Source organism: Triticum dicoccoides, chromosome 1B (assembly GCF_002162155.2).
Source record: "Triticum dicoccoides isolate Atlit2015 ecotype Zavitan chromosome 1B, WEW_v2.0, whole genome shotgun sequence".
Taxonomy (NCBI): domain Eukaryota; kingdom Viridiplantae; phylum Streptophyta; class Magnoliopsida; order Poales; family Poaceae; genus Triticum; species Triticum dicoccoides.
The window spans coordinates 347,316,073-347,325,595 of NC_041381.1; the positions used below are offsets into that span (position 1 = coordinate 347,316,073).

General features: G+C 45.1%; 1 long non-coding RNA gene across 4 annotated transcripts; it reads right to left on the reverse strand.

Moving 5' to 3' along the window:
• Positions 1-5,227: 5,227 nt before the first annotated feature.
• On the reverse strand, positions 5,228-9,517 carry LOC119334462. 4 transcript variants are annotated; one of them, XR_005161350.1, is made up of 4 exons: positions 9,326-9,517; positions 8,185-9,249; positions 6,717-6,821; positions 5,228-5,674 (listed from the first exon to the last, which is right to left on the reverse strand). It is a non-coding gene; the product is annotated as an uncharacterized LOC119334462 (long non-coding RNA). The 4 variants fall into 4 exon arrangements; XR_005161361.1 differs by having other exon boundaries at positions 8,185-8,840; positions 8,918-9,517; XR_005161353.1 differs by having other exon boundaries at positions 8,185-8,453; positions 8,757-9,517.
• Between the last annotated feature and the right edge of the window lie 6 nt (positions 9,518-9,523).

Genomic DNA, 9,523 nt, shown 5'->3' on the forward strand with positions numbered 1-9,523 from the left:
TCGGGCAAAAACCAAAGCAACGGCACAGACGCTGCTCCAAGTCCAGCAACAGTAAAAATAGCAGCAAGAGCACCAGAAGGATCGATACTCTGGTCAACCCCGAAGGCAACAACGACCATACGGAACCAGCGATGGAGCAGGACGAGCCAGGTCACGCCGAACACAGTTCGGAGCAGACGCCCGATGACAATGATCCAGAGGGATGAGTTCATCAAACCGGCCCAGGACAAGAAGACAGTCCGAACGATGATGCATTCATCATTCCGGAAGAATGCGTGGAACGAGATAACCTCCACAGAAAGCTTATGGCCACAGCGAGAAGTCTGAAGAAGCAGAAGCAACGGCTCAAGGCCACGCAGGAAACGCTCAATTGCAGATGGAATAAAGTGCTAGACACTGAAGAAAGATATGGCGACGATCGCCATACAAAGAGCTATCCAAAACGCAAGCTACTGCTAGAATTCGACGACAAGGCCGTTCCACCAAAGAGTAACACGACCAGGAGGCCAGACGTACTGCCTCATAACCGCAACAAAGCAGCTACCGACGCTGCACATGATCTACGTGAGCATCTGGGTAAGAAAACTGGTGCAGCTAGGTCCATCTACGGATCTAAAGGACACACCCCGGCGAAGGACTGTGGTCATCAAAACGATTATACCAATCAAATACCAGTTCGGAATAAACGCTGGACACAACAACAGCCAACGGCATGCCACAGCACGTCCAGATATAGAGGGGCTGCTCACTCCCTGTGCTTTATCGAAGAAGTACTGGACCATGAATTTCCACAGGGCTTTACACCTGTGAACATAGAGGCATACGACGGAACGACAGACCCAGGGGTCTGGATCGAGGACTTTATCCTGCATATACATATGGCTCGTGGGGATGACCTCCACGCCATCAAATACCTTCCCCTCAAACTAAAGGGACCAGCTCGACACTGGTTGAAAAGCCTCCCCGAAAATTCAATTGGGAGTTGGGAGGAACTCGAGGATGCTTTCAGGGCCAATTTTCAAGGGACTTATGTCCGGCCTCCGGATGCTGACGACTTAAGTCACATAATCCAACAGCCTGGAGAGTCCACCCGCAAGCTTTGGAATAGATTCCTCACTAAAAAGAATCAAATTGTCGATTGTCCGGATGCCGAAGCCTTAGCGGCATTCAAACACAGCATCCGCGATGAGTGGCTCGCCAGACACCTCGGCCAAGAAAAGCCAAGGATAATGGCAGCCCTAACAAGTCTTATGACCCGCTTTTGCGCGGGTGAAGATAGCGGCTAGCCCTTAAAGGCACCAGCAACTCCAGCACATCCGAAATAAGGGATGGCAACGGAAAGCCACAGCGTAATAAAAACAAACGCCAAAACAAGGAAGAGAGCCCGGATAACACAACGGTTAATGCCAGATTCAGGGGCTCTCGACCTAATCAGCAAAATATGCCATCTAAAAGCAGTAAAGAGGGACCATCCGGTCTGAACAGAGTCCTGGATAGACTATGCCAAATTCATGGCACCCCTGACAAACCTGCGAACCACACGCACAGAGAGTGCTGGGTCTTCAAGCAGGCCGGCAAACTAAATGCCGAACACAAGGGAAGGGAAACACCAAGTGAAGACGAGGATGATCCTTGCCAGCCGAACACTGGGGGACAGAAAAAATCCCGCCAGAGGTTAAACCAGTAAACATGATCCACGCGACTCGTACATCCATGAGAAGGCACAAACGCGCACATAGAGACGCGTGCGATATAGAGCCCATCGTACCCACACCTAACTACTGGATGTCTTATTCGATCACCTTCGATCAGTTGGACGGACGAACTAGTATTCGGCGCGAAGGATCAGAGGCCTTGGTGCTTGACCCAATAATCGATGGATACCATCTCACCCACGTCCTCATGGATGGCGGCAGCAGTCTCAATCTAATATATGAGGACATTGTCCGTAGGATGGGGATAGACCCATCCAGAATTAGCCAAATTAACACCACCTTTGAAGGGGTGATACCAGGCGTTGAAGCCTATAGCAGGGGCTCCGTCGTACTGGAGGTAACATTCGGCTCTCCAGGCAACTCCAGAAGCGAAGAACTACTCTTCATCATTGCACCCTTCCAAAGCGACTATCATGCATTGCTCGGAAGAACGGCCTTCGCCCGCTTCAACGCATTGCCGCACTATGGCCACCTTACACTCAAGATGCCCGGTCCACGTGGCGTCATCACCGTTAGCGGAACCACAGAGCGCTCCTCACGCGCAGAGGAACACACGACGGCCCTGGCGGCAGGACTATAAGCGGCCTCCAATATCAGAAAACATGACTGGTCATTAAGACCACAGACACGGTTAGACGAGTCCGGTAGCCTGGACAAAATTGAACCTGGGCGCCGTATATGTAATCCCATAGAGGACACCAGGGGCTATAAATATTTAATAAAGCCCCACAGTTGGCTCAACTCTATTAGCAGGCCAACATCTTACACTTTTATTATCCATCGCATACTTATGTTGTACTCTCCTACGAGTTCTCTCTTTTACAGACAACGTTCACGCGATACCCTTCCAGGATACGGCACAACGGAGACAAAGGCGCAGATGTGCAGCAGGGCCCCGCTCCACAGGTTTCTTTTTAGATTAAGCCCTGGTGTAAACCTTTTCTATTGCCTCTTGTTGTTTAACCATCCCATGGGTTCCATACCCACAGAGGATACTGTCGTTATTGGCATTTCGCCACGACAGACTTACGCACGTACCTGGAAACACAGGGTTTATAATGAATGGGCATTCTTGAGCCCATCATCTGTTATAAAGTCCGAATACCTTCGGGAGTGTTCGGCTTCACGAGTTTAGCCTTATATGCATCAGCTCCGAATCATGTCTTTGGTCAAATGTTGGGTTTGCCCGGCTCCTGGGTTTGCCGCCTTATGTTCCGTTATTATCGGCTAAGGTGGCCAAAGGAGAACTACTGCGATTGTGCCCTGATTATTCTGGATGAGCACCTCAGTAGAGAAAGCCGAAAACTGACTGTCATGATACAGCGAGAGACTGATCAACCACTCGAAGACTCACCGGAATCTTTAGGATTCCTCCGCATTAATGAAGGGTCATTTCCTGGTCATGTACATACGCGCCCGTATTTGGATGCACGCGAAGGTACCAGGGGCTACATAGTAGCCCCAACTTTAGACACCCATGGCTAAGCGAAAGTGTTACAGCTATATAGTCTGGTTGCCTAGTTCGACGTGCGATCACCTCCTTAAGGGACCAAAACGTTGGATCAAGTGTGATTAAGCATATTTTTCACGAACACCCCCGCATTGTATGCGTGGGGGCTGAAGCCAACGACTGCTAACTTTCGGATTACATATATATATATATATACATATACATCTGGGCTATTCTGTTACGCATAACAGAATATTATTCTGTTACCCTTTTTGAACTGACGTTTTCAGGTGGTTGTACTGATGTTTTCAAAGCAGTTGAACTGATGCTTCCAGTTGTGTTTAACAGATCGTTTTCTTTAGTTCAAAATTTTTTTGTAATTTTTTTGTCGGAACGGGGAGTGTAATATATCATTGGAAAGCTCTTGACAATCATATTTCAAGTATATTGAACATTTTTGCAAAATCATTATGGTTTAAGAGCAGTTTTGAAAAAACCGTTTTTTTCAAAACCGAAAACGCGAATCGTATTTTGGACTCAATTTTCAAACCATTTGTCGAAATTGAGCAAATAAGATGGCGTTGGAAAGCTGGTGAAAATCCGCATCTTCCATATATCTATTGTTTTTTCTAATTCTATATGATTTAAAAGTAATTTCAAAAACGGTGAAATTCTGGGCGAAATGTATTTTCGTAATTTTTTGCAAACGGTTTGTCGGATTGACACAAATGATATGGCGTTGGAAAGCTATGGAAAATGAGCAACTTTTTCGTATAGAAACATTTTTCTAATTCCTTACGGTTTAAAAACGATTTCGAATACGGTCAAATTTGATTTTGAACGCGATTTTTTTTAAAAGTTTGTCGAAATATGGCAAATAATATACTGTTGGATAGCCATCGAAAATGCGAAACTTAGTCATGTTGCTACTTCGCAACTGTTTAAGAGTAATTTGGATAACGGTGAGACCCGTCGTGTTGTTTTTCCGTCAGAAAAAACAGAGTACTTGTACCGATCTACGTGTGCGTTTGTACTGATGTATTCTTCAGAGAGTAATTTTGGAAGGTTCCGAAAAAAGAGTACTTGAAATTATGTCCGTCTGGGTTTGTACTGAGCGTGCTTTCACATACTAGATTTTACTCTGTTTTTTGGTATGATTTTCCTCATAGCTTTTCAATAGTTTACGGTATTTGCGTCCCCGAACTTGCATGTTTTATATCGTTGAACTGAATAATACTTTTAACAAAAAGAAAATGTTGTGTGTTTAATTTTTTTTGAACTCAACTTTGTTTTGCGATGATGTTCTGGACTTCTCCTGTTTTACCACTTGAACTTAACTTTTTTGAATTTTTGTGTTTTTTAGCATTTTTCCAAAGTGAAAATATTTTACAACTTATGTGTTTTTCGATGAACTTATTTCGAACGTCATATTGAACTTATTACTTTTTTAATCAAGAATTTCTCGTGTTTTCTTTTTAAGTTGTTTTTTTCCTTTCACGAACTTGCTGTCTGTCAAGTTAGGACCGATGCTATGTTTTTCTTTGAACTGGTATCAAATTTCTCTATACACATATTGAATTGTTTACACGTTTGATTATTGCATTGATGATATAATACATGTTGAACTGCTGCACCAGAGCGAAAAACATCTATGCATGTGAGCTATTATTTTACATTGAAATTTCATCAATCAACATACATGATTTTCCTTTATGTTCACATATGTACTGTAGACATTTACATACACATGCACAGCTCCATGATCATACACAATTTTTGCAAAAACACTTCTACAACAACAATTCTTCTCCTATAGCTTCTCCTCGCTATCTTTAACACAAACAATCAATTGGAGAAAGCACATATGATTTTAGATAGAAAAATCACCTCCGCATCCGCCAACTGGACTGATGTTTGCTTTCAAAAGATCTTTCCCACGAACTTCAAAACAAAAATAAAGCTGCACATCACAGGTTTCTTTTTTGGAACTTTTGTCCTTCTCCGAAATTTTTTTAGGCTATAAAGGTGAACTTTTACATGTATCTATGAACATCAAACAACATTAAATAGAACAAGATCTTTGCGGCTGTGAACGAGATCGCTACAGTATTAGCACCTGAATGCTTTTTAACTGATGTATTTTCTTCATCGAACAGTTGTAACATGATGACTAGAAGTTCGATACAAAGCCAAGAGATGACCAAATGGTACAATCTCAAAAGGCATAGTTATTGTAGTCAAGCAACTAGGGAAAGTTTCAAAGCTTCCACAACATCGACACTTGACTTTGAGTACTGCTACGCCAGGTAAGCTAGGCCATTCTTCTTCAGCAAAAACCACATAAGCACTTGCCTTTATCACAGTCGCCAGGACCTGGAAAGATCTTCATGCATTCATCATTGTGAAGCCTGTTCGTGCAAGGCTTACCGAGCTCAATGGCCGTTGTTGCACAAAAATGAGGCGACACCTTGCTGGCCAACGATGGTTCTTGGCCGAAACTCCTGCAGATCTTCAACGGAAAGAAGATGCATCACAAAATTGACATTACTGAGTGCTGACTTAGGTTTAGATGTGCTCTATTTAATGAAACATACGAGAAAGTATACTGTGTCCAAGAATCAACAACAAAATTGTAAGAGAAACACTTGATAGCAGGCCGTGTTCCAAATGATCAATGAGAAAAATAGGAGGAAGATGCTAACAAATTAAATAAGAACAACCTAGCGCAAAGATCTGCGATGCAAAGATCCATCTAATGTCTAACTATAAGAACACATCAGATGTGTGCAATTAATACAAAGAGGCGTCACCACGTAGCAGAAGATGCGAGCAGGACAGAGCAGCTGCTTGTTGCAGTGGAGAATGGGGAGGACGGGGACTCTGGTTAAGCACAGGGCGACGGCAAATGCCAGATCCAGGCCGTGAGCAAGAGTATGGGCCGTTCCGATGAACCATCACCCATGAATGATTTTCCAAACAAGAAAGTAAACAAGTACTTTCTCAAAAAGAAAGTAAACAAATACATGCACGAGAACAGTTTTGTGCTTATTTTATGAACCAATAAATCTGAATTATTTCTAGAACACACACCGAGCTGATAGATGTGCTTATCTATGAACTGATGAACAAGACTAATGTCTATCTGGGCTATGATATGGACACAAACAAAAGCACACTATTTCCTTAGAAGTTCCACTATCTTGAAGGATACGTAAATATAATATAGTACTCCGAGCTTAAAAATATACACACGAACACATGTCTTCAGCAAACCCACCCATGATCTTTTATACAGTTCTTTTGTATATGTATATCAAGTATTTTGCACATGATCTTTGTAAAATTAGAAACTAAACAATACTTTGTCCCCAGTAAAGTCCCGGCCAAATTCAACATTTCCATTCCAACAGTTCAAGATCAGAGGTAGTAGTTCATCAGTTCAACCGTTCAATTCAAACAGAAGGTCAGGTTCATAAGCAACTTTTCAACGGTTCAGTTCAAAATTCAACAATTCAATTTTCAATAGACCAAATCAAGGAAAGACAACTGACCGAAGGGGTGGCCAATGGCCACGGTTGATCACGGCGTGCACGACAGTGTCCAACAACCTCTGTCCTGGCTCATTGCGGAACAATGTGTTGGGCGTAATCCACGGCCTGGCATATGTGATGCAAAAAAGTGTTAGAGAGGACATAAGCAAATATTTGTAGCTGATTATGATGCAGCATTACAAAAAATAATATACTTTAGGCCATAAATGCAAAGCACTCTGAACTCTGAACATTTCTGGAGCTTTTTGTTGAACTGAAGCATGCTCCAGAGCAGGACAAGATCAAGCGGATTCGGAGGATGCTGAGCAACATACATTGGAGATGCAAGCATGGATTTCGAGTCGCTCGACTAGTCGCGACTAGTCGACGACTAGTCTATGAGTCGCAAAAATATGGTCAACTCAGCTTAGTGTCGACTCGCGAATCTGAGTCGCGACTAGTCACAACACAGGCTCGACTTCTTCCGAGTCGCTGCTCCAGAGCGACTCGCATGAGTCGCGACTCGAAAACCATGGATGCAAGACCACAATACATCACTTAGAGATGTCACTGAACTCTGGGACATTTGTACTACAAGAATTGAATCTACACCAATCTTGAACTTTCAGGTTCCATACGCAAGATAGCTACGAATTGCTAAAATCATTCAGTACCAGAAAAAAACACCAAAAGGTTCTCCAAATGGTTGCTTGAGGAAGAGCCAAAGCTATTTTTGGGTGGTGGACGGCAGCAGCATGTGGGCTAGGTTCTCGCGCACCTGGAAGGATGAGGAAAATGGCAACCCAACTACTATAGTGGAAACAGGAGCTGACGGCCGTGGACTGCTGCTCGGCATGAACTCGACCGTCTGGATGCCACAGGGCTGGACTGGGGATAGCGCTGGACATACTGGAGCAGTGGCCAAGGAGCTTAGAGCAGCAGTGTACATCGGCAACGGACTACTCACGCACAAGGAGATGTACTGCTCTCCTGGGATCAAGGGGTGAAGTGTGTGCCTCCCGAGCCGCGACGTCGAACTCCTTCGGGTTGTGTCGTTGAACGACTCGGTGTGGCGGCGGTGAGCGGTATGGGCGGTGCGGCGATGGAGCTCCACCGGCAGTGGCAGGAGGCTCGACACAATCGGCATGGGAGCTGCGAGGGTGAACGGCCTGGGGCGGACTGGTTGGACTGCTGGTCGCAGCGGCGTCGAACCCAACTGGAGAAGTTCAAAAAGGAACTTCATCTTCACCATACAGACTACACCAATACTGAAAAATAAAGAATAACTGAAGTACGAGAGGAAGACGAGCCTAAGTTCAAATTACACACACATAAGCTGCAAGCTCCATGTTCCAGCTTGTATATGATTCATTTTAATGTTAGATTCCTCGGTCCAACATTAAAGTAACACACATGACCGATCAACACACAAATCATAATACCAATCCTGTTGACTTTTGTTGACTGAAGTACAGATGTGGATGCATACCTTGACAGTAGTCGGAGACGAGCACGACAAGGTCCCGGCTGCCACCCCGCTTCCACCGCTGACGGCCAGCAAGGACACCGCGGTGAGGAGGGCGTCCTAGTACCCTAGCTCGCGGGCGGAGGGGTTGGGCGCCGGCGGTGCGGCACTGGGATCATGCACGCATGGCGGCGCCGGCGGTGCTGGAGCTCCTCACCGTCTCGGAAGGAGAAAGAAAGGAGAGCATGCACGCATGGCGACGTCGTCCTTGTCATCATGGAGAAGTAGGACTGCTGGAGACATTGCAAAGCAGCACAACAATATTACATGTTTTCTAAAGTTGAGTAAAACATGTTTGAGATTATCAACAGTACACATATCGTATCTTTCAGCAGACCAACTAGTATATCTGAATGTGTAAACATAGAACAACTGATTTGAATGGATCTCTATCATGGCTGGATAAAAGGACTTGGAGTGGCTGATATCAATCAAGAAAAAAAACAATAAAAAAGAACGATACAATCCAGCGAGGAATTTTGTTATTTGAGCTTTGAACTGATTAGCAAAACCACCCATCTATTATTAGAACTTACAAGCAGAAGAATATGCACTCCTGCGTAGTGTGAAGCTGAACCCAAAATTTAACAAATGATCAGCTGCTATTTAGGTTGTCTGAGCTGCAGAAAAGAAACCAAATGTATCACCAGGCCAAGTTCTGAACTGAACCTCTGGGTGTTCAAAGTTCTGAACTAACCCTTTTTTAAGCTGAGAGAACAAAGTCGCACGGGGTTGACAGGGGTGTTGACGCACAGGGTTCTCCTGGTGGCATTGAACGGACATCGGTGGCAGAGGTGAATGGCCTGGGTGGCAGAGGTGAACGGCCTGCACACTGAGGCTGTGGAGGGCGATGCCGGAACATGGGGCCAGGGCACGGTGCGTGTTAGAGGAATTTCTTTGAACTCCCATGGTAGCAATACATGGACTTATGTGACGATAGGAATTCTCGGACTAGCACGCGACGGTAGCACACACACGATAAACATTTCGAAGTCATCTAAGCTACAACATTTGGCAAGAACGAGCTACCTACAAATGAACATGAAACAAAGTAAAAATGGTGCTCCACTGCACTGAGTCAATTTAGCAAACACATGACGTGCACCATGAGCCGGTGGTTGAAGTTGATGGAGCAGAGCATCGAATGGCGGCAGTCACTAGCTTCCATGCGCGGGGGCAGGGGAGGAAGAGGTGCCGGGGGGGCATATCCAGTCCCGTGCACGACGGAGGCAGGCGATGGGCGATGTTGGTCGCCGGCGGGTGGCGCGACTGGAGGAAGGCCGGCGGGAGCGTGGGATAGAGG